The sequence below is a fragment of the Chiloscyllium plagiosum genome, unplaced genomic scaffold, assembly GCF_037043375.1.
Source record: "Chiloscyllium plagiosum isolate Xiang-an unplaced genomic scaffold, Cpla_swu_hap1 HiC_scaffold_32, whole genome shotgun sequence".
NCBI classification, from domain to species: Eukaryota; Metazoa; Chordata; class Chondrichthyes; order Orectolobiformes; family Hemiscylliidae; genus Chiloscyllium; species Chiloscyllium plagiosum.
The window spans coordinates 16,908,271-16,934,432 of record NW_028270170.1 but is presented as its reverse complement, the minus strand read 5'-3'; the positions used below and the strand labels follow the sequence as shown (position 1 = coordinate 16,934,432).

At 39.9% G+C, this 26,162-nt stretch overlaps 1 protein-coding gene across 4 annotated transcripts in view; it reads left to right on the top strand.

Annotated features, from left to right (window-relative positions):
• The window catches only part of LOC122539852 (signal transducer and activator of transcription 5B), a 143,547-nt gene that overhangs the window by 57,114 nt on the left and 60,271 nt on the right, over positions 1-26,162 (top strand). For 3 of the 4 annotated variants that reach the window (XM_087977819.1, XM_043674969.2, XM_087977820.1), the window contains one exon: positions 18,563-18,615. The exons of the other annotated variant lie outside the window; for it this stretch is intronic. The gene's annotated coding sequence lies outside the window, so the exon portion shown is untranslated. The remainder of the gene's footprint in view (positions 1-18,562; positions 18,616-26,162) is intronic. 4 annotated transcript variants of the gene reach the window in all.

The window sequence follows — 26,162 nt, the reverse complement described above, 5'->3', positions numbered from 1 at the left end:
AAAGTTGAACCTTTTGCATCTGAACTCAGCAATAACTAATGTTGACTGTCAATCAGGGTTTGAAATCTGTAAAATTATAGTTGAGGCAAATATTAGTGTTATAAGTAAAATAATGATTTAGGAAACCAATGTTTACAGTTGTAAACTAGAGGTAGAGCAAATTGCCAAGAAAATGCAGGAGATTACAGTAGAAATTAAGCTATAATGGACAACTAAGTGAGAAAGTTTTTAATGCAGAAAAGACTGATTTTAATACATTTTCAGCTATGTGTTTTAGAAATATTATCACCTGAGGCCCAGTTCAGCACCCAGCTGAAAATAACCTTTCTGAATAGGTTATTTAAGAGATATTGTAATTCAGTTAGAGCCAAACTTTTTGATAGATGCTTTTATCTTGAAATAATGAATCTTTGTTGCCATCTTGCACAATATCATTGATGATATACTTTAGCATTTGTGCCAAGTAATTTTGGTTCCCAATATTAATTTACGAATAGTGATACTTGGCATTGCAATGAGGCTGAAATCCTGGATATTTTAGAAGGTAATATCGGAACTTGGAGCCAAAGTAGAACATTACTATGCTTTAGTCTAGCCTAGACTTTAATCCCTTTTTTAAATTAATCATGGACACTCTTACTATTTCTTACCAGAACTGGTAAGTTCTAGTAAGATGGTAGTGGATTAGGGCATCTGAGCCTGGAGTTCATATTCTTCATCTGGTTTTCTTTTCTGTTTTTTAAATAATTTTCTCTTCTGTTTTTAGTTTTCTTACCTCGTGGTGAAGAGCTCAGTCCTGGCGACAGCATCGGCGGCACGAGTTGACCCTGCAAAGTCCTCCTTAGTAACATCTGGGGCTAGTGCCAAAATTGGAAAAGCTGTCTCACAGAACCTAACAACAGCCTAATGTAGTCATGGTCATGGAATCATGCCGTACAGACATCACCATCACCATCTCTGGTTGTGTCCTATCCCAACCGTAGGAAAGACCCAGCAGAGGTGGTGGCACAGTGGTATACATTTGGAAGGGAGTTGTTCTGGAATCCAGACCCATAAATTCTCATGGCTTCAGGTTTAACTTGGGCAAGGAAACCTCCTGATGATTACAACATATTGTTTTTCCTCTGCTGGTGAATCAGTATTGTCCCATGTTGAACGTCACTGGGAGGAAACAGTGAAGGTGGCAAGAGTTCAAAATGTTCATGCTCATCCAATTACCATGGACCCAATGGATGAATCCAGGCTCAGTGAAGGCTGCAGGAGGGCATGCTAAGAGCAACACCAGGAATACCTAAAAATGAGGTGTCAACCTGGTGAAACTACCAAATAGGACTACCTACTTGCCAAACGGCATGAGCGGCAAGTGATAGACAGAGTTAGGTGATCCCACAACCAATGATCAGATCTAATCCTGCAGTCCTACCACATTTAATCATACATAGAACAGTACTGCATAGGCCCTTTGGCCCTTGATATTATGCCAAACTTTTACCATACTCTAAGATGAAACTCACCTATATATCCTTCATTTTACTAACATCCATGTGCCTATCCAAGAGTCGCTTAAGTGTCCCTTATGTATCTCTCACTACTACCAATGTTGGCATGCATTCCATCTGACATCTCCCCAAAACCTTCCTCCAATCACCTTAAAATTATGCCCCCATGTGATGGCCATTTCTGCCCTGGGAAAGGGCATCTCATCATCCTGTACACCTCTATCAAGTTGCCTCTCATCCTCCTTCGCTCCAGTGTGAAAAATCTTAACTCCTTCAATCTTTCTTCATAAGACATGGCTACCAGTCCAGACAGCATCGTGGTAAATTTCCTCTGCACCCTCTTTAAAACTTCCACATACTTCATATAATGAGGTGACTAGAACTGAACACAGTACTCCAGTTGTAGTCTAACCAGGGGTCTATAGAGCTGCAGCGTAACCTTGCAGCTCTTAAGCTCAATTCTCCTGCTAATGAAAGCTAGCACACAATACACCTTGTTGTCACCCCTATCAACTTAGGTGGCAACCTCGTGGTAACTATGGACATGGACCCCCAGTTCCGTCTGTTCCTCTACACTGTCAAGAATCCTGCCTTTAACTCTGCATTCTGCATTCAAATTTGACCTTCCAAAATGAATCATTTCATATTTTTACAGATTGAAGTCCATCTGCCACTCACCAGCTCAGTCCTGCATCCTGCCAATGTCCGTTGCAACCTACAACAGCCCTCCACACTACCCACCAACCTTCGTGTCATCGGCAAACTTACTAACTCACCCCTCCACTTCCTCATTCAAATCATTTATCAAAATCACAAAGAGCTGAGGTGCCAGAACTGATCCCTGCGCAACACCATTTGTCACCAAACTCCCGGATGAATACTTTGCATCTACTACCGCCCTCTATCTTCTATGGGCCAGCCAGATTTCCCAGTATCCCATGCCTCCTTCCTTTCTGAATGAGTCTCCCATGGGGAACCTTAGCAAACATCTTGCTAATATTCACATACAGCACATTCACTGAACTGCCTTCATCAATGTGTTTGGTCACATCCTCAAAGAATTCAATACTGTTTGTGAGGTGTGACCTGCCCCCCTCAAAGCCATGCTGATCATCTCTAATCAAGCTGTGGTTTTCCAACTAATCACAAATGCTATCTCTCCGATTTGCCCACCACAGACGTAAGACTAACTGGTCTATAATTGCCAGGATTATCCCTATTCCCTTTCTTGAACAAAGGAATAACATTTGCCACCCTCCAATCATCTGACACTACTCCAGTGGACAGTGAGGAAGCAAAGGTCAGCGCCAAAGACCTAGCAATCTCTTCCCTCGCTTCCTGTAGCAAGCTTGGATGTGTCCCATCTAGCCCTGGGGACTTGTCTTTCCTTATATTTTTCAAAGTTTTCAGCATATCCTCGTCCTCAATATCAATCTGTTTGAGCACATCAGCTTGTTTCTCAAGTCCTTACAAATGACAAGATCCCCCTCAGGAGTGAAAATTGAAGCAAAGTATTCATTAAGGACCTCCCATACCACCACTGACTCTAGATTAGATTACATTACAGTGTGGAAACAGGCCCGTTGGCCCAACAAGTCCACACCAACCCGCCGGACGCAACCCACACATACCCCTACATTTTACCTCTATACCTAACACAGCAGGCAATTTAGCATGGCCAATTCACCTGACTTGCACATCTTTGGACTCTGGGAGGAAACCGGAGCACCCGGAGGAAACCCATGCAGACACGGGGAGAACGTGCAAACTCCACACAGTCAGTCGCCTGAGGCAGGAATTGAACCCAGGTCTCTGGCGCTGTGAGGCAGCAGTGTTAACCACTGTGCCACCCACTCTGAATGAGTCTCCCATGGGGAACCTTAGCAAACATCTTGCTAGTATTCACATACAGCACATTCACTGAACTGCCTTCGTCAATGTGTTGGTCACATCCTCAAAGAATTCAATACTGTTTGTGAGGTGTGACCTGCCCCCCCCTCAAAGCCATGCTGATCATCTCTAATCAAGCACAAGTTGTCTCCACTATTCCTGATTGCCCTTACCCTCACTCTGGCCATCCTCTTGTTTGTCACGTAAATATAGAATACGCTAGGGTTTTCCTTAATCCTATCCACTAAAGCTTTTTCATGCCCCCTTCTTGCTCTCCTAAGTCCATTCCTCAGTTCCTTTCTGGCTGCCTTGGTGCCAGGATAGTGGTGGTCAATTAAACAACTCACCTGGAGGAGGAGGCTTTACAAATGTACTTAATCTTATTGTTGTTAGAGCCTAACAAAGCGGCGCAAAAGACAAGGCAGAAATATTTGCAGCGAACATCAGCCAGAAGTGCCACATGGATAATCCGTCTTAGCCTTTTCTTGTGGCTCCCAGCATTACAGATACCAGTTGTCTTCAGCCAATTTGATTCATTCCACATGAAATTTGAAGCAGTTAGAGGCATTGGATACTGTAAAGGCTATCGGTCATGGCAACATTCTGACAATAAGTACTGAAGAAACGTGCTCTGCACTTGCTATTCCCCTAATTAAGGTCTTCCAGTATAGTTACAATACTGTCATCTATCCAACAATGTGGAAAATTGCCCAGATATGTCCTGTACTCAAACAAAACAGGACAAATCCAAACTGGCCAATTCTCGTTTACTCTCATTAGTAAAGTGATGAAAGATGTCATCGGCAGTGTTATCACGCACCACCTGTTTATCAAAAGTGTGCTCTGCGACATTCAGTTTCAATTCTGTCACAGCCACTAAGCTCCTGATCTCATTGCAGCCATAGTTCAAACATGGGCAAATGAGCTGAATTCCTGAAGTGAGGCTCGAGTGACAGCCCTTGACATCTGCCTCGGTTGTTAGAATATTCCATAGTCTGCTGTTACTTGCCTTTCCCTCCAGTCTCTGTTGCTAAGAGTTCTTTAGTAACTGGGGTATGATTGAAGTGTAATCTGACACATTCAGTTCAGAACAGTTACATAGATGCAGCCTGGCCCATGAGTTAATTTAAACTTGGTCAGGTTGCTCCAAAACTGCTCTCCAATATAAACTTGGTAGACAAGCAGGAAGCTAGAAGAACACAGCAAGCCAGGCAGCATCAGGAGGTAGAGAAGTTGACGTTTCAAGTGTAACCCTCCTTCACTTGGGAATTACAATGCTAAAGTGGCTGAGAAGCTAAAGAACAATTTCAAGAGGAAACTTGAGGTGAAACGTTTTGTTATTGACATTTTGGGAGCTTGGATTCAAAGATAGAGTTTTGGTTGCGTTCAGAAGGGAAAAAGTATCCTTTCCAGCAGGGGGACAGTCTTTAGGTTGCGGGGGTCATCAGAGCTGGAAAGAAGTGACTCATTCCACATTGTCTTTATATCTAGTTTTTTCAAAAAACTACAATAAATGTTCGATCTTTTGTTCAAACCTCATTGCCCGGTTTTGTGTGACTGTGATCAGTGACTGACCACCACTGCAGCCACATTGTATTCTGGAATCTGACTTGTCCAGTATAACCATCAACTGAGATAATGAGCTCATCAAGAAGAATTGCCTTTACTTATACTCTATAATTACTTGATTAAAACCGAAGAGTAAGCGTTAAAATTTTAAAGTAAAATATAATACAGGGGAACCTTGATTTATCCAAAATTGATGAGTGGCCACTATTTCGTTCAGGTAATCGATTATTTGGTTAATTGATCAAATGCCTTTCCTTTGGGGCACGGAGCTTTTAAAGTCTGCTCCCCATTCAGGAGACTAGCAGCAGCACACAGCGTGCGAGACCACCCCCTCCCCCAACACCATCCAAAATCGCACTCAACCCTGACCCCAACACTGCCTCCAATCCTGTCCAACACCGCTCCCAACCGCGTCCAACACTGCCCCTGCTCCCCAACCCTGTCCAACACCGCCCCCCAACCCTGTCCAACACCGCCCCCCAACCCTGTCCAACACCGCCCCCAACCCTGTCCAACACAGCCCTCCGCCTGCCTCCCAAACCTGTACACACTCGCCCCCTCTCCGAGGCAACCGCTCTGGACACCCAACAACAACACTGCTGCAGTTTCCTTTGTGGGGTAAGTCTCCAAATAGCACGCATGCACACAAACACAGCCACAGCCCCCCACACAACTTTTTATTTCTACTTTTTGACAGGTTCTATCATTGCCCTGTACAGGACAATGTTGGAGAGATTATCTGGAGAAGGGGGGTGTTGAGGATACACCCCTTTGTAGAACTCTAGGGAAAGTGTGCGGAGAGAGAGAGGGTGGGCAGACCGTCATTTGGAGGCGGTGCCTGTTTAATCACTATAAGCAAAAGATGCGATAACTGTTGGAAACACGTCTTTGATGTAATGTTTCCATTGGGACCTCGAGATCTCCTTCGGATAATCCGATTTTCGGATAATTGGTATTCGGATAATCGAGTTTCCTCTGTAGTTCCTTTTTACTAACTGGCTTTTCTAAGTCTTCTATTGTTTCAATTTTGAATGTGGAATTTCCAAACCATGTTTGCTATTGAGTGGACAAATCAAATAAAACTTTCAAATGATCACAGAATTCCAGTTAAATCTAGAAATTTTGGTTTTGTTAGATTTTGAAACTGTGAAGATCTTGATTTTTTTCTTGGAATCTGAGATTCAATGTTAGATGGCAACTTTTATTTGAAGAGAAGTAAGGGGCATGCTATGATTGTGAAAGCATTTCAAAACAATCATGCTTCATTCATTACATTTTTGATATGAAGAAAAAAAATCAACCTTGAATGCTAAAGAATGGAGATATCTGTACTGGTACGATGGTATAACAATGGAGAGATGTGAAGTATAACTTCCTAATCTGTGTCTCATTGCTATAAGCAGCTGCTGGTCATTTTTATAGCATTTGCATAGAGAAAAATATTAAATAAATTGCTCATCCAGTGTTCTGTTTCAGTGAGGAATAGAAATTGTGCGCAATTATGATATTTTTGATTCTCAGATATTTGTAGTCTGGATTCTATATATTATTGAATGTTAATGTGAGTCTCTTGCAATGGAACATGACAATGCCAAAGGACATCTGTTTCAGATTATACAATGATTAACTATGATCAATAATGAAATCTTGAAATTAACTATAGGAACTAGAAGTCTTCAATCGAAGTACTTGGGCATTTGAAATACTGAAAGCAGGTTATCAAGTTTCAATAAGTCGATAAAGTTATTTTCTTTTAACGGGCACTTGATAAGTCCCTCATTGAAGATTACATGACAATATGTTGAAAGGGAGTTTAAATTAGGTGAGCTCAATGTCTTCTGCCTGTTTGTGACTTGTGGAGGTTTGTCTGATTGCTTTCAGATTTCACTGTTTTGAAGTTCAATCCTATTATCAGACGTGGAGTTGTTTTTCCTAAAGTTGACAGTTACTTCAAGGTTCTTGAGTTAACATTGTGATAGGCTGTGAAGCACATTGTTATGCTGCCTGTGTGATTAAGGTTTGAATGAGGTTTGATTTGTACTTTCTGATATTATGGAATGTTATAACACAAAGATCATCTGTTAAATTGTATTGATGCTTTTCCTTGCTACTTCAGTTGAAACAAATAGAATTTTAATTATCAAATTACACAGATTCCTGTGGAACAAAATATTTCTGTGAAACTCCACAATTGTAAATTGTGTGCTTTTATGTATTCATTGATCAGTTTGACCAAATTTGTAAGATGCCAACCATTTTGTTTTGAATGTTCCAATATGCCAATGAAAGAAGTAAAACTCAGTTGAAATGCTACATGGTGTGCCATTCCTAAACTGTACTGTACTTTGGTTTCAGCTTCATGTTTGTAGTGGGATACATTTAATGCTGTCGTTTGAAAATTTGTTGCTACTCCATGTACCTTTGCAAAAATATTTTTGCCTCTGTTTGCAATTTTTTTGAATTTTCTAATTCGATTACATAGCCTATTGAACAGAATATTGTATCTCGTGTATTATTGTCAATTGTTTTACTGGTACAGATGGGTAGTTAGGTAGACTGTTGAAGCATTAGAGACTTAATGGTGTAAAACAGCTTAATGAGGTCAGTAAACTGATGGGCTCTGTGGAGGTAGAGAAATTAATTCTTCGGCATGTGTGGTATCTAGAAAGCTTACCTTTCAGATTAAAGAATCCTGTATTTTGGGGAGATGTTCGGTTTTGATGATGAATTGTAAAATAATCACCTCATTGTTTCATATTGGATACCTGCAGCCCTTCGTATTTTGCACAATAACTTCTGTCATACTTGTTTTGAGATTTTGTTTGAATTGTAAATTTAACTAAAAGAATTGATTGCAAAGTTTGTGTTGATTTAGATGTCTGTTTGTTACACAAACTAGAAAAATAGATGCTAATTATTTTTCTAAGTAAAAATCAAAAGAACTCTGGATGCTGTAAATAAGAAACAAAAACAGAAATTGCTGGAAAAGCTCAGGTCTGGCAGCATCTGTGAAGAAAAATCAGTTGACATTTCGGGATGATTGGCTTTTCCTCGAACCAACGGTAATTGCGAAAATGTCAGTTTATATGCAGAAGTTGGGGAGGAGGCATGTAAGGAGTAAACAATAGGTGGGGATAGAGCCCAAAAAGGAGAACTGTTGGACAGTCAAAGGAATGGATAACAATCTGGCTAGAAGGGTGAATAACTATTAATGGGGACTGTTAGTGGCTAACAGTGGTTGTCTATAATAGCCAACTGTGTGGTAAACAGGCTTGATATGTGGAGGTTGGGATAAGAACATGGGAGAGCTCCAACCCTCTGGTTGTTAAACTCGATATATGGTCCAGAGGGCCGCAGGTTCCCCAAGTGGAAAATGAGGTGCTGTTCTTCCAGTTAGTGCTGAGCTTTGCTGGAGCACTACAACAAGCCTGAGACAGAGATGTTGGCCAGGGAACAGGATGGGTGCATTAAAGTGGCAGGCAACTGCAAGCTTGATCTTTTTTGTGGAGATCATAGGTGTTCTGCGAAACAGCTTTGTTTCCCTTTTTGGGCTCTTTTCCCAACTACTGTTTACTCCTTACCCTCGCCCTGTCTTTGTATCAACTTCTTGTACTCATACATGGAATGAGTGTGTCTCTAGCCCAGCATTTATTGTCCAGGCATAATTGCCTAGAAGGCTGTTAAGAGTCACCACATTGCTGTGACTCTGGAGTCACATGTACGCCAGATCAGGTAAGGATGGCAGGTTCATTTACGAAAGGACATTAGTGAACCTGATCAGTTTTTCTGGACAATCAACATTGGATTCACCATCATCGTCAGACCTTTAATTCCAGATATTTTTATTGAATTTACGTTCCACCACCTGCCATGGTGGGATTCGTATCCAGGTCCCCAGAACATTGCCCAAGTCATAGAGTCATAGAGATGTACAGCATGGAAGCAGACCCTTCAGTCCAACCCGTCCATGCCGACCAGATATTCCAACCCAATCTAGTCCCACCTGCCAGCACCTGGCCCATATCCCTCCAAACCCTTCCTATTCATATACCCATCCAAATGCCTCCTAAATGTACCAGCCTCCACCACATCCTCTGGCAGCTCATTCCATACACGTACCACCCACTGCGTGAAAAAGTTGCCCCTTAGGTCTCTTTTATATCTTTCCCCTCTCACCCTAAACCTATGCCCTCTAGTTCTGGACTCCCCGACCCCAGGGAAAATACTTTGTCTATTTATCCTATGCATGCCCCTCATAATTTTGTAAACCTCTATAAGGTCACCCCTCAGCCTCCGACGTTCCAGGGAAAACCGCCCCAGCCTGTTCAGCCTCTCCCTGTAGCTCAGATCCTCCAACCCTGGCAACATCCTTGTAAATCTTTTCTGAACCCTTTCAAGTTTCACAACATCTTTCTGATAGGAAGGAGACCAGAATTGCACGCAATATTCCAACAGTGGCCTAACCAATGTCATGTACAGCCGCAACATGACCTCCCAACTCCTGTACTCAATACTCTGACCAATAAAGGAAAGCATACCAACCACCACCTTCACTATCCTATCTACCTGCGACTCCACTTTCAAGGAACTATGAACCTGCACTCCAAGGTCTCTTTGTTCAGCAACACTCCCTAGGACCTTACCATTAAGTTCTGTTAACATTTGCTTTCCCAAAATGCAGCATCTCACATTTATCTGAATTAAACTCCATCTGCCACTTTTCAGCCCATTGGCCTATCTGGTCCAGATCCTGTTGTAATCTGAGGTAACCCTCTTCGCTGTCCACTACACCCCCAATTTCGGTGTCATCTGCAAACTTACTAACTGTACCTCTTATACTCGCATCCAAATCATTTGTGTAAATGACAAAAAGTAGAGGACCCAGCACCTATCCTTGTGGCACTCCACTGGTCACAGGCCTCCAGTCTGAAAAACAACCCTCCACCACCACCCTCTGTCTTATACCTTTGAGCCAGTATCTAATTGGCTAGTTCTCCCTGTATTCCATGAGATCTAACCTTGCTAATCAGTCTCCCATGGGGAACCTTGTCGAACACCTTACTTGAAAGTCTTTGGCTTAACAGTCCAGCGATAATACTGCCTAGGCTGTTGCCTCCCCATGACATTTTCCTAGCAGCCATCAGTTCTGAGAAAGGGTCTGATGACCTGAACAGTTAATTCTGATTTCTCTTCACAGATGCTGCCAGAACTGCTAATATTTTCTTGGTTTAAAATTTAAGTGTTTATTGAACAGGACTCAGCCCCTTTCTCCTCTTTCTCCCCCCCCCCCCCCCAAAAAAAACCCCTCCCCATTTCAGGAAGGTTTATTTTAACATTTTTGTTTAAATGTTAGTTTGTCACAGTACATCTGAAAAATAAAATTGGGGTGGCTTAAATGCATGCAAAAAGCAGCTAGTTTTCAAGTTTTGATTAGAGGCTTACTGCAATTTGGCTGCTTGAATATTAATAGCTTTGGCTTTTCACTGCCTTTTGTGAAATGTTGTGTTTAAACAATGAAGAAGACTGATCCAACTGTAGTCATGCTCCTGATTGGCTTGCTGTCAGTTTGGGACAGGTCTTTTGGAATATTGAAATTGTGAAATTACAAAATAGGATCTGGACCATCAAAATTAAGGTATGGTTTCTGCAATACTATTTAAACTTGGTTGATGTGTTATGTTTTGCCACATTTTTATGTGGGGAGAGTTTGCGCTGATCAGTAATGGGTCATGTATGTGTGTGAAGTAATTGCCAGGCACTCACCATCTCCAATAAAAAGGTGTCCTTCCCTAAACACCATCAGTTGTGCCACTCCCAAGGGTGGTCCTGAGGTTCAGCATTGTTTTAGTTATCTAATAGTATAATTGCGCCAGCCTTGTGTGATAAAAAGGGCAAGAAACTAGGTATTCTAACCAATGGCTCATTTCAAGTTTGAGTTTGTTGAAATAATGGCCGCTTGCAAAGATGTTTGTAGCTGTAAAACCCTTGGAGCTTAACACCACTGTGGACAAAACAATCTATTGTGAATGACTCCTTGGCATTGAATTCGATCTTGATTTTCTTCTACCAACAGTGCATTGTGGGCATGCAATAAGTACAGTGTATATGGTAAACTACAGCCACCCACCAAGCTTGCTTCAAAAGCATCTGCAGGTTTTTCACCATGTTGCAGACCATGCTGATCTTGGATTTACACAGTGATTTGACTTCTGATTACTTTTATAATGGAATATTTAATGTGATCAGCTAAGAACAAGATCAGGCTTGACTGCCAGTTCCCTGCTATCAAGTTATTTGATGATCAATATTGTCCATATGGAAAATTATCATAACTAGCTAGTGCCTAGTGACACTTCAGAATCTATCACACAGCAATATGGAAAGCCAAATGTTAAACTAGAGGAGATTAAACATTAAATGTTTTATGTTTTGTGGGGTATTTTTGGTAAATAGGAGTTTGTAACATGTTTTGAAGTTCTTCAGTGTAATAAGTATTAGAATTTATTGGCATTTTCTAGTTTTACTATTTGAGCTACTTTTAAATTGTGACTGACTATTCTGCATCTATTGTGGTGCTAACGTTATTTTTAAAGATCATGCTGAATCAACATGGTTTAATTTTGTGACTTCAATATTTATCTTTAGTTTAAATGCTCAAATAAGGTTGACAGTCAATTCTCTTGCCATGGTTTGACCAAAGTCTTAATGATCTTTTATTTTACAATATTGTTGCTTGAAACTGTTCAGAATTGATGTGCCTGTCAGCATGGGAGAAATTTCTTTTGTGGGAATGTGTTTTCTGGGGCTCTGTACCCTCTATTCCTGACTCTTGCCACTTTTTTGCACCTTGGAACATTTTCTGTTACACTTATGGTTCAATATACCTCAGACATTTATTATATTCAATTTGGAAGAATTATTGATTTTTGTTTCGAGTTCTTTTTGGGAGACAACTAACTTGAAAACATTGAATCTGTGCTTGAATTCTGACTTGACGATTTTGTAATGGGGAAGCAGTGGTTGAGAATGATATTGAAAATTAAATTATATCTTTTGAACTGAATGCATTTATTTAGACTGAGTTATATTGATTCATTTTAAACAGATGTGATATAATCTCTTAAATCCCTGTCTGTGCATTCTTGCTATCTCAATTAAAAAAGAGTTCTGAGATGAACAGATATCTAAACAGAGCTGAGAATATATGGCACCCACCATTGATGTCTGTAGGTTTATTTGATACTTGTCAGATTGAAAAATATGCAGTTTTGTTCAGCACTAATATCAGAGATTAGGCTTCCCTCCAGTGGATTAGGGCAGACTCTGTTTATCATCATAGTTGTTTATGTTAGCATATGCTTTCAGCTGTAGTATAATTATCCGTAAAGAAAATTGAAGAGATTTTTGTAGGTCACTGTAGTGCTTTGTATTGTGCATAGATCAACAGACCAGAGCCTTTGTTGGTTGTACTGGTCTGTTGTAGAGGTCTCAAGCTAACTTGATTTATTTTCGTCAATGTTGGACACAACACGATTTATGTACATAAATGTGATAAATAACTCTTTTTGATTATCCCCATTCTTTTAAAGTTTTATTTTTAACAATTTTTTTAATCTCATGATCTATCTTCATTTTGGAAAATTATTTCTTCCGTGCTTAAGCTGCATCTAACAGAAGTGCAAACTGGTCTCTCTCCATGTATTTTAAGTGCCACATTGACTTTGCATTTTCCTACTTAATTTTAGAACTAAGGTAAGGAAAAATGACACTTTAGAAGTTATACAAAGCTAAAATTTTAAAGGCATGTTACCCCTACAATTCTTTTTAAACTAGTTAGTGCATTTCATTAAATTGTGACCATTTATCAAATCAACTAATGGATCCACCAAAATTGCGAGAATTGTATGTAGAAATATTATTTGTTTTTGTTATTCCCAATGTTTAATGTGAAAGGCATTATGTTATGGTGAATGGACAAATATTAGCTACCTGCCCTTGACCAGGCTTCTGTGGACAGCTTGAGTGCTGCAGGTTAAGGGCATTAAATTTGGGAGGAGAATGATAAAGTGAGTAAGCAAAATAAACAATGTGTTTAAACAGGCAATTCTCCATTGTTTCAGATAATCAATCCTTCATTTAGAATCATCAAACTCAGGGCTCTGTTCTGGTTTTCTTTGATCCTTTTTGTGCCCAAGAACTGTATGTAACCCTCTTTCTTGAAAATATTCTGTTTTAATCTCAGCCACTTTGTGGCAGAGAGTTCCACTGGCTTACCACTTTCTCTAGGTAAAGAAATTGCTCCTCATCTTATCTCGGTCCTAACTGGCCTACTACATATGCTTACTGTGACCTCTAGTTCTTGACTCACCAGTCAACTGGAACATCTTTCTGCATTTACCCTGTCCTAGTCTTGTTAGGTTTTACAGGATTCTATGTGAACCGCCTCCTCATTCTTCTAAACTGCAATGAATATAGTCCTAGCGCATACAGTCACATTTACGTCAGTCCTACCATGCCAGGAATCAATCTGGTAAAACTTTGTTGCACACTCCATTGCCAGGTCATCCTTCCTCCGATAAAAAGACCAAAATTGCACATAGTATTTCAGGTATGGTCTTAGTAAGATCCTGTACAATTGCAGCAAGATTCCTCTGCTTCTGTATTCTCATCCTCCGATGTATGAAAGTCATCATCCATAGTTGTTGCGCCTGCATGCTTCCTTTTAGCGATTGGTGCGCAATGGCAGCTAGGTCTTATAGTCTTGTCGTATTTCCCTTTCCCAATTTATCCACATTCAGATAACAATCTATTTTCCTGTTTTTGCTGCCAAAGTGGAAAACCTTTAATTTATCCATGTTATAGTTCATTTGCCATGCATTTGTACACTCACTCAACTTGTTCAGATCACGTTGAAATATCTATACATGCTCCTCACAATGCATCCAACTTGGATACGTTGTACTTAGATCTCTCATCTAAATCGTAATATATGTTTAGCTGGAGTTCAAGCAATAATGTCTGCAGAATCCTATTGATTTCTGCTTGTAATTCGGGGTGGGGGAAAAGGGGAAAGACCTCTTTACTATGAACATAAGAACCAGGAGTGGGCATTGAACATTCAGCCCCTCCAGCTTGCTCCGCCATTGAGTATGATTATGGCCGACCTCATCCTGGCATCAACTCCACTTTCCTGTTTGCTCCCCAAAAGCCTTCAACCTGTTACTAATTAAAATGTATCTGTCTCCTTCTTAAACCTACTCAATGTCCCTGCATCTATTGAAGGCTGGAGTGGTAAATTCCACAGATTCATGACTTTTTTGAGAGAAGTAATTCCTCCTCCACTGTTTTAAATCTGCTATTCCTTATCCTAAAACTATGATGTCTCATTTGAAATTTCCCCACAAGAAAAAACATCCTCTCTTGTCTACTTTGTCAACCATCCTCAGCATCTCTCTTAACTCTAGAGAATGTAGACCTAAATTGTTCAAACTCTCTCTTCATAAGACAGTAGATATAGAAAGGATGCTACCCCATGTGGGAGAATCTTACACCGGAGGGTGTAATCTCAGGATAAGAGTTGCCTATTTAAGACAAATTAATTTTTTCTCTCAAAGGGTAACGGATCTGTGGAATTCTTCACTGCATAGGGCAGTCACGGTTGGGTTGTTAAGTATATTCAAGCTCAGACGGAACGTATTTTCAATCAGTAATCGAATCTAGGTTATGTGGGAAGGACACAAAATCGGAGTTGAGATTCTTTGGATGAGTCGTGATCTCATTGGAGGTAAGCAGATATGATGGACTGAATGGTCTGCTTATGTCCGATAGTTATGCTACCGTTATATGACGGATACTATACTTTATGATTTATACATCAAACTGAATAGTACTGCATCTCTTAACAACTGACTTGGTTGCAGTGCAGGTGCACTCAGTCCATATTGGGTATGATATACCAGGAAAAGCTGATGTAGGTTAAGTCTGTACATCTGCTCCATCAATACCTAATTTGTTTTTGAAGGCAGTAACTTGGCACTTTTCATGCTATATCTTTCAAATTTAATGAATCGCATGTTGATTGCATCGCAAACTTAGCATTGCCCAATTTCTGAATTGAGGGTCATTGTTCAGTGTTTTGTGTTCAGCAATTTCTAGGTAAATTCCTCAATATCTGATGCCTTATCTATTTATTGCAAACTGATAATTGAGTGTTTGTTTTCTGAATGAATAATGTTTTCCAATTGGAAATATTGTGGAAATGAACTTGGTATAGTTAACTACCATGTTTACATTTGCACTTTGGTAGAGATTTTTGTCTGTCACGTTGCTTATGTTGGAAGTAATCGGTGTAACAGTTTTGAAGCTGTGATTGTCTGATATACATCTGGACCTTGCATTTGAAAACATGCTTTTAACTTCCATGTGTTGAAAGATATGGGTATATACTGTGAAATAGTTCTAAAATGAAAATGGTTTTGCATGCATGTAGAAATTTGATTACCAGCAAAAAGCTGCAGATGGTGAATGTTTGGATACTATAATTTTCAATAAAGCAAAAGTATATTAAAAAGGTGCAGCTTCAGGCTATGGTAATCAAGTTAAGACACAAAAAAAACCTTGCGAAGAAGCATAACTTTTCTAGTAAGATGTATAGCTGGCAGTGGTCAGCAGAATTGGTAATTAGTTGAACATGGTTTTCATTTCAGTCAAAAAGTGTGGTGCTGGAAAAGTGCAGCCAGTCAGGCAGCATCCAAGAGACAGGAGAGTTGAGGTTTTGAGCATAAGCTTTTCATCAGGAATGTGGTTTTCATTTCCTCAGGTTAAGCAGTATCGTTTCATAACCGTTCACAAGTTATAGGGGAAATTTAGCTAGGAATTAAAATGTTACAAGTATTTGCTGACATTTTATTAGCATTATAACATAGAAATTGTGTAAGATGCACAAATCCTGAATTCTTTAACTGAGTTTGACAGTGCTAAATCGGGAGCATTCATATGTTACTTTCACAATGTTCCGCAAACCATGACCACTATTTCTTCACCTGGATTAAGTAGTCTTCATTTCTTTCTTACAAAGATGAACTTAACCACTTTCAAATGGTAATAGCAGGGATCATTATTGGCATAATAGGTCAGGAAAACTGCTAGAGGTTGGATTTCTGTTTGACTTTTATAATTCTGGTATTATCAATGCTGGTGCATTTTCTTACTGATCTCTCCGACATTTTGAGTTTGTGACCTGTAGTAATCATCCCAGAATTTGTAATAATGCATTAAGTTGGTGCCATGTCAGGACAGCGTAAACAAAAAGGAAATTCAGTCATCTCACATCTTAGGTCAAGGAATTATCTCTTGTCTTCAATTGGCAGCATCCTTGTGTCTTGCATAATTGTTCATTTTGTCATTTGGTCACTTTGCCATTAGCATTTCTTCTTTTCTCTGTACCCAATGCTCCCTCTACCTCTGCTTCATTAAAACTTATGATTAAAGGCCATTGCCACAGTGTCAATGTTGTTCACCCTCCTCGGATACAGTCTGTGTTTTGAGTATATTCAGCCTTTTTTTTTCTAATTTCAGATCTACAACATTTAGTTCCCTTTCAGCTTTACCTAGGTATACACCATTTGTATCATAATTGTTGCATGCAACTTTCCTTCAGCGTGGAGAGTTTATCTGACCTGTTTAATGGTCGGCTGTTGGAGAATCAGTAGACTATTGTGGGAAAAGTTAATTAATAATGCTCATTGAAATTCTTTCTTCCAACCCAAATATTTACAAAACAGTATCAGTATTTGGAATAATGTGATCATTTCTATGTGTACACAAAGATTGTTATGATCTCTGTCGAGACTGGACTTTTAAAAGAAAATCAATACCAGTTGAGGGCTCACTGGATATCCCAAAGATTTTATGTTTGAGTACTTTTACTTTAACAAAAGGCTGAAAGCACTATTGACTAAGGATACCTTTTATAGACAACTGCACTTGAAACCACAAAGAACATTTCATCCTTCCTTTCAGAACAAACAAAAGCATACTCCATAGTCTTTTAAGCATTGTGTTCCTCGAAATAGTCCAACCCTAATCCTTTTCCCCTCTCTCTCAAAGAATATCTGTGAAGTGTGTTTTTAAATATAGATCAGATTCTCTTGGAACTAAACCAGAATAATTCTTGATTCCCATGGGTTTACTTTAGTCCTGTTTTTCCCCTGATTGGAAAGTGTTAATCTCAGAATTGTCTTTCAGAGAAAGGATTGCCCTCCCAGGTTTCTTCCTCTTGTGCAAGCTAGGTAAACTTGTAAAGGCCACTATCTCTGAGCTCCTTGTGACTTAATCGTTCCAATCTAATGGTGAGCTTCTACCCAAGTCTCTACATGGTGAGCCGAAGCAACTTAGTGTCTATAATTACACACTCGCTCCCAGATCCTGGCAGATGTGTCAGAGTTTTAGGGTATCTTAGGAAATAATTGTGAACTTCATGTCCATTTAGAAATGTGCATTAGCTATCCTTAGCCCAAATCTTCTATCTTGGGGATAAGTGCATAATTTAAAGCACAGTGTTTACACCCCAATGTTCTCCAACACTTTTCTGGGATTTGGAAATATGCTTAGTGTTACATCTTGAAATTTATGAAGTTATGTTTTGGGACTGCCTTTTAATTGAAGGGATCATGGGACCCACCAATCCCTTTAACAGCTTAACAGTTTGGTTCTTTTTCTTGAGATTCTTACACACTTAATGCAACTGCAATATGCCAACTTTGTGAACAGTCAAAATTTATTAAGCAATTACAGCTTTGGAGGATCATTTAACATTCATCGCAATGCTTGCGAAGCATGTCAAGAGAAGCTCTCTGAACAAAGGAACAGTCATTCCTTTATACAAGATCTTTACATCACAGTCAGTAATTCCCAAAAGCCAACCCCCAGCTGTCCACCACAGTCATATGCCACTCAAGACACAATGCAGTGACCTGATCATCTCCAGAAACAATATAATGTAAATCATCCTTTTAATGGCAAGATCTGTTGTAAATCATTTTTGTCTAAGCTATACGATGTCAGATTTTTAATTGTAATGTCCTTCTTGATTCTGAATAGGAGATGATGTTAAATCGTTACTCTGAATAATAGAAAATGATAATGTAAATTATTTTACATTGTACTGGCAAGATAGAGAAACATACTACTCTCCCCTCAACATCCAATTTTTTGCACGTCAACAGAGCAAATTACCCCCTTGACATCTCAGCAGCTTTTCAGTAAAACAAATCTGGATGTCCTTTAATCTTTAACAATCAAACCTCTGAGGCTTGCAGTCAAACAGGCTTCAGAATAGATTGTTTGACGTGTTAATTGTACCTTGAATTAAAGAGAGCCTCAAAGCACAAACAAACTTAAATTTCATAATTGTCACAATGTTTTGCTTTAGATTCTGCATGGTTAAAAGGTGTAATTTCTGAAAATTCATGTTAGTTTTCCAATGTGTTTTCTTCTATTTTCAAACCTATTGACAAAATTGCCGTAATTGCTATTCTACAGTTTTATTCTATGTTTGCCAGTGAACTTTCATAACAGAAACATGAATTTTTGTTTTGTTTTAGGTTCTGGGAGTTGACTGTCTTTGACTTTGTATTAATGTTGGCTCGTTTGAAAGGTGAGGATATTATTTCTTTGCACCCGTTATGTACTTAAGTTCCTGTTTCTCCAAAATAATGAGTGAAATATTTCAAACTCCAAACTAATGCGTGATTCAGAGATTTATGAACTAACTGTCATTTGCTACTTGGTAGTTTAGAAACACCGACCAATGTTTGTTTTGTTACATAATCATGTAGTGAAGATGAGTTTATTATGGTTGAAGAGGGGCATAGCGGTAAATGTTACTAATCCAGAAACTCCGGGTAATGCTCTGCGGGCATGGTTTTGAATCTTTCCATGACAGAGTTTTTTGAATTCAATTCAATTCAGAAAAATCTACAATTTCTTTTTTGAAGCAAACTAGTCTGGTGACAGAGTAGTTCACTAAGTCCTTTGGGAACGGGAAAATTGCCATCTCATCCTGGTCTGACTTGCATGATTCCTGAGCTGCCGCAATGTGTGGTTGTCTCATAAATGCCTTCTGAAAAGGTCTCGCCAACCACTCTATTGCATTCAATTATAATAGTCTGGTAAGAGGATTGAAACTGGATGGACCATCCACATTGACCAAGGCATCAGAAATGGCAGTAATTCACATAACCCTGTTGACTGTGCAAAGACCTACATATTAATGTCTATGGTGTTCAAATTGTATGAGGGGTGTGGGTTTTGTTTGCAGTCTCACAGACTAGTTAGGCAACAGCCTGACAATCATTCTTATAAGACCATAAGATATAGGAGTAGAAGTCAGAAAGTCATCCCTTTGAGGCTGTTCTACCATTCAATGAGATCATCACTGATGTGATCATCCTTGACTCCGCTTTTCATATAATCCTTGATTTTTTACTCAGAGTAGTAAGGGCGTGGAACAGCCTTCCTGCAACAGTAGTAAACTTGCCAACTTTAAGGGCATTTAAATGGTCATTGGATAGACATATGGATGAAAATGGAATAGTGTAGGTTAGATGGGCTTCAGATTGGTTTCACAGGTCGGTGCAACATCAAGGGCAGAAGGGCCTGTACTGCACTGTAATGTTCTATGTTGTATGTTCTTTTCTACACAATATTCTATCTGCCAAGTTTTTGCCCACTTGCTTAATCTGCCTATATCCCTCTGCAGACTTGTTATATCGTCCTCACCATTTGCCTTCTCAACTGTTTGTGTCGTCTGCAAACATGTCTGTGGTGTATGCTCTTTCTTGTTCAAACCTCATGGGGTCATGCCTTACAGACAATGTCCCAGACACCCGACATGGCAGCACAATGGTCTGCAGTTTGTAAGGATTTGCCCTCAACACTGACCATGGGCCTCCGTGAAGCCTCATAGCATCAGTTCAAACAGAGGTCAATAAATGTTCTCTTAATTCCAATTTATCACTTGTGAAACTGCCACCTGCTGATGAACCTATTTTTCTCCATGTTGACACCACTTTGAGGAAACATTTAGGGTTGCAAGGGCAAAACATACTCTTGGTGGTGGACATTGAAGTCTTTCAGAGTGGTTTGGCAACACCGCTACTAACCAGTTGGCTGTGACCTTAAGGACATAGTTGTGATAAATGTTGAGAGAACCATCCAGAAGGAAGATGTATTGTGTGCAATTCTCGCCCCTCTCCTATAGGAAAGACATTGTGAAACTTGAAAGGATTTAGAAAAGATTTACAAGCATGTTGCCAGGGTTTGAGGGTTTGACCTATAGGGACAGGCTGCTTGGCTGGGACTGTTTTCTCTGAAGTATCGGAGGTTCAAGGGTAACCTTTATAGAGGTTTATAAAATCATGAGGGGCATAGATAGGATAAATATACAAGTCTTTTCCCTGCGTTGGGGGAAGTCCAGAACTAGAGGCCATAGGTTTATGGCGAGAGAGGAAATATATAAAAGAGACCTAAGGAGCAACTTTTTCATGCAGAGGGTGTTGTGTGTATGGAATGAGCTGTCAGAGCAAGTGGAGGAGGCCGGTATAATGACAACAATTAACTGGCATCTTGGTATATGATTAGAAAGGGTTTAAAGGAATATGGGCCAAGTGCTGACAAATGGGACTAGATTAATTTAGGATATCTGGTCAGCACGGACGAGTTAGACACGAGATGATAAAGGTTTGAAATTCTCCCATAAATAGCAGTTCGTGTTAGATCAGTTGATTTTAAAATCAAAGAAAAGTTTTTGTTAAGCCAAGGTATTAAGGCATTTGGGCCAAAGACAGATACAGTATAATGGAGTTAGGCCACAGATCAACCATGATCTTATTGAATGGCACAACAGCTGAATGGCCTACTCCTGTTCCTATGTTCCCCGACCTACCTGAAGCTAATGCATCTGCACATGACAGAATCTATAGGAGTGACCACACATGGTCCATTATGTTGTGTGGTAATATGTTGTGTGCTAAATGGGATAGGCTTCTAACAGATACGGCAACTCTCAACTGGGCCTTCAGAAGGTGGTGTGGACCTTCAGCAGAGTTGCATTCATCCGCAATCTGTAACCTCATGGCTTACTATATTTGCTACTCTATCATTTCGTCAAACCATGGGGTTCAACCCTGAATCAATGAAAAGTTCAGGTGGGTGTGCCAGGATCAATACCAGGCATGGCTAAAAATGAGATGTCAGCTTAGTGAAGCAACAGCTTAGGACTAATTTGTGTGCTAAGCATCTGATAGGTAGAGCTAAACAATCCCAGATTAGTGGATCAGATTTATCCCTATTGTCTTACTTTGTTCCATCTTAAATGGTGATGAGCAATTCAACAACTTGCTGGAGATGAAGAGCTCCACAGCTATTCAGATCTTTAATGATCAAGGAGATCATCATTAGTGGGCGGCACGGTGGCACAGTGGTTAGCACTGCTGCCTCACAGTGCCAGAGACCCAGGTTCAAATCCCGCCTCAGGCGACTGTGTGGAGTTTGTACATTCTCCCCGTGTCTGCATGGGTTTCCTCCGGGTGCTCCGGTTTCCTCCCACAGTTCAAAAATGTGCAGGTTAGGTGAACTGGCCATGCTAAATTGCCCGTAGTGTGAGGTGAAGGGGTCTGGGTGGGTTGCGCTTCGGCGGGTCGGTGTGGACTTGTTGGGCCGAAGGGCCTGTTTCCACACTGTAAGTAATCTAATCAATGTAAATGTCAAGGCTGAAGCACTTTCAGCTGTCTTCAGTCACAAGTGCCAAGTGGGTGATCCACCCAACTACACACATGCCAGCCTCTAGCCAAATGGATTCACTCCACATGATTGAGAGAAATGATTGAAGGCATTGCATACTGCAAAAGCTAAAGGACCCTGACAACTTTATGGTTTCCTTATACTCTAGAAATAACTGCACACTTACCAAGTTGGTCTAGTATACAGAGGAACCTCGATTATCCGCCAAGATCGCATGGTCGCGATGCTTAACTAAACTGTTATCCAGTCTTTGATTATCCGTAATTTGATTAACCGAATGAAATACTACCCACCCGTATCCTTCGGATAATCGTGATTCCTCTGTAATTACGACACTGGCATCTATCCAACAATGTGCAAAGTTACCCAGCTGAATCCTCTGCACAAAAAGCAGGTCTAATCCAGTCCAGCCAATTGTCACCTTGTCAGTCAATACTTGATTTTCGGCAAAGTGTCTGTCGTAGACAGTGCTATGATCTATGGGTGCTTCAGAGGATTGTCCACTGGTTGAAGTCATATTTATTGCAAGCAAGCTAGTTGTGGTTACTGGAGGTTAGTCATCTCAACCATAGGACATCACTGGTTGATTTCCTCCAGATTGTTTCTTGGACCTCACCGTTTTCAGCTGCTTCGTCAATGATCTTTCCTCCATTACAAGATCAAAAGTGGGGGCGACTACCTCAGTTCTGAAGCAGTATTTGGCCAATTGCAGCAAGACCTAGACAACAGTCAGACTTGGGCTGATAAATGGCAATCTCCAACAAAAGAAACTCAAAATATGTATCTTGATATTCAATGGCATTACTGTCACTAAATCCTCCACGAATTGCAAGATCAAGGTGCTGACTACATGATTATACAATAGGATAATTTTGTGTTGTATAGATGATCAGGAATACTGGACTGCAGGGCAAGGTGTTTAGATGGTAAAGAAGGTGTTGGTGTGGAGAGGAGAGAGCAGGCTATTGTGCAAACCCAGTAGCTAAAAATGGATGGATAGATCAAAATATTAAACTCAGCTATCCAAGGCGTCAAAGCCTATATTATGATCCATGAATGCAAATGTGGTAGAAAATAATTTAAATATTTTTGAAAATAAAGTGTATCACAAATATGCACACTTTTGAAATATTGTGATAAGTATTCCTTTTACAATTATGGTTGTGCTCCTGAAAATCATGACTTTAAGTGGAACGACTTGGAAAAATCACATTTTCTCCATAAAACCACTAACCGCTGTTCTCCATGAAAGAAGTATATGCTCTTTGCATTGCTAAATTAAATAATTCTGAAAATAAAATTAAAACATCAAGTGATATGGTGACATTTTCTACTTATAATATCACCCACCTGCTGCCAGTCCTGCTTCCCATGCATCTTGCGCTCTGATCCTCGTGATGGTGTTGACCCTTCCTCCGTCTGATCCTCTGGTTGATGGCTTCTGTTACTATCCACTCCTACACCTATCTTTGGACTTAGATCCTCTTTGGCTGCCTTACTCAATCTCTGGCTTCTGACCCTTGGTTGCAGCCACTTCTGTTCCCTGACTCTTGATAGTCCTTCCTTTACCACATCTGCTGCATGACTATCCCTTGTTCTTCTTTTGAAACCTATCTGAGAGCGATGGCTGTGGAGATCAGTGACACTACAATAGGAGGAGCAGTTTTGACTTGCACAAGGTAGTTTCTCTTCGTTTGGATTTCTAATTTTTGATCAAAAAACTCCACTTGCCACAATCATAATTGCAAAGTAAGGACTTATCACAGTATTTCAAAGCATTAATATTTGTGTGAGACTTCATTTTTGTAAAAATATTTTAAAATGATTTTCTACCATATGTACCCAAGTTTGAAAGCCATTGTGAGCAACTCCCACATTTGAGGATGTGTATGCTGATTGTTTCCTTGCTGGCTTTACCATGGTCACCCAGCCTGGTGACTGAAAAGTTTTGAACCCACTGATGCGTAAACTATCTCTTTGATTGCATGGGAATCTTTCTGAAGAAATTTTTGATCAAAAAATGTTGAAACTGATCACAAACATGAAGGGAACTTGTCTCCTGCAAATTGAAGATGCTCGTCTTGTCATTAATCTCCACAGACCATGACCCCACAGACATATCAAATTTGCAGAAGAGTTGGGGAGGGGATGATTTGGAAAAAGCGTTAACAACTGAAGGGTGTTCCAGAATGATGCAGACAGGTCCGTAACCTTAGAACGTTACCAAGAAACAACGTTAAAACAAACCTCGCAATCCTGAATGAGAAGTGTATTTTTCCAACACACATGCAGTAATGTTTGCATGTGCATCAGATCTCTGGTAGGAGTAGTGCACTGGAAATTGAGCCCACTATTTTTCAAGGTGTCACAAAAGTGATAAACGTGCTCATTGTTACGAATTTGACTTCTCATACGTGGTAGAAACAGATTATTAATGACTAATCTGCAAATTTAAACTATACTCCCTTAAAATCCAAAAACACACTCACGTACTCTCACATATGGGCAGGACAGGTGAAAAAAAACGTTTTTGTGGGAATATTGTGAATGAAAATGTAGGCAAAAACAGTCTGTGGATCAGAACTGGAACAACAAAGGGGAAATGAGGTGACTTTCTCAGTTCTTTTCGATTTTTGGCGATAATATCACATTTTTGACCACAGAAACGCTCAATTTGATAGTTGGTCAGTTGGATCTTGAGTTAGCAAGGGTTTTTTGGCAAAATTTTTGACTTTCTTTTCTCCTTTTTCACTCTGAAGCAGTGGTTGTAGAGAAATCCCATTTGCTGGCAGGCGTTTTGGAAGTCTGACTCCCAACTGATCTCTCTCTAATTGATCCAACTAATCTACCAATAAAATAGAGGGATTAAGTTTCAGAACCATGAGGTCATGATGCAGCTGTACAAAACTGGCCACACTTAGAGAATTGCGTTCTGGTCACTGCATTATAGGAAGGATGTGGAAGCTTTGGAGAGGGTTCAAAGGAAATTTACTAGGATGGAGGGAAGATCTTACGAGGAAAGGTTGAGGGACTTGTTAGAGAGAGGAAGGTTGAGAGGTGACTTAATTGAGGTATAAGATAATCAGTGTGTTAGAGTGGACAGTGAGAGCATTTTTCCTCTGGTGGTGGCTAGCACGAGGGGACATAGCTTTAAATTGAGGGGTGATAGATATAGGACAGATGTCAGAGGTAGTTTCTTTACTCAGAGTAGTGGGGGTGTGGAATGCACTGTCTACAACAGTAGTAGACTCGCCAACCTTACGGGCATTTAAATGGTCATTGGATAGGCATATGGATAAGAATGGAATAGTATAGGTTGGATTGGTTTCAGATTGATTTCACAGGTCGGCGCAGCATCGAGGGCCGAAGGGCCTGTACTGTGCTGTAATGTTCTATGTTCTCTCCTCTCACTGTGTGAAAAGCTTCATTGAGAATCCATTCAATGGCTAATACTGGGCAGTTTATTTTCAGATATCTGATGCCAACATGTGTCTTAGAACTATCAAATCCAGTTTCAGCAGAAGAACATAACACGGCTCCACTTTCTTTTTACTTTTAAAAAAAACCTAATAATCCAAACTTTTTGATTCATATGTCTGAATAAAATGTCTTGCCCTTAGAACACCCAGTTGCACCTGTGATGTCATGCCAGTATAACATTAAATTTCAAACTCATGGGAAAGTCAGGAGTGACACAGCAATAAATATAATTATTTCTTTGCAAGGGGTGACTCTGCTGTTGGTGATGGGCAAGCTAACCAGTTGTCAGACTGTTCTGCACCTGTACAGAATCGAATCTATTTAACAGTCACCAGAATTTTATAGAAATTTTATTGGTGTTGTGTTTTCCCTGATCTTACAACTAGTTTAAAATTTATTGTAAGACAGTCTAGCTCCTTTTTTGCCTCGTCAGAATGATTTTTGGCAGAGTTCTTTTTGCCACAATTAAAATGAGACTTGCAGATTGTTGCAGTCTGCATCGTGGTGGCATTGCCTCTGCAGGTGCTTCTGTGATAATACACTTTTTGTTAATGTGAATTTGCTGCAACGTGATTGACTAATTGAGGACACTGTTTCTAAAGCGCGATTTTTCTATAATATGGAGTCATAGATAGGGTTAGGAGGTGTGTTAGTTTGATTCACTTTCATGGCTGGAGCTATGCAACTGTGACTGTAAACGTTGATTAAATGTTTTGTATTCTAAATATTGATATTAAAGGATCACTTGTAAAGCTTGACTTGAGTAAAAGTGTGGAGATTAAATGCGTACTACACAAAAAGACCATCTCTTACAGCTAATTGGAGGAGAGTTGTATGGTGGTTCACGGAGTCTCGATAGAGCTGCTGATCCATGCAGATTTGGAAGATTCCATGCTAAAATCCATTGTTTGTGTTGATGTA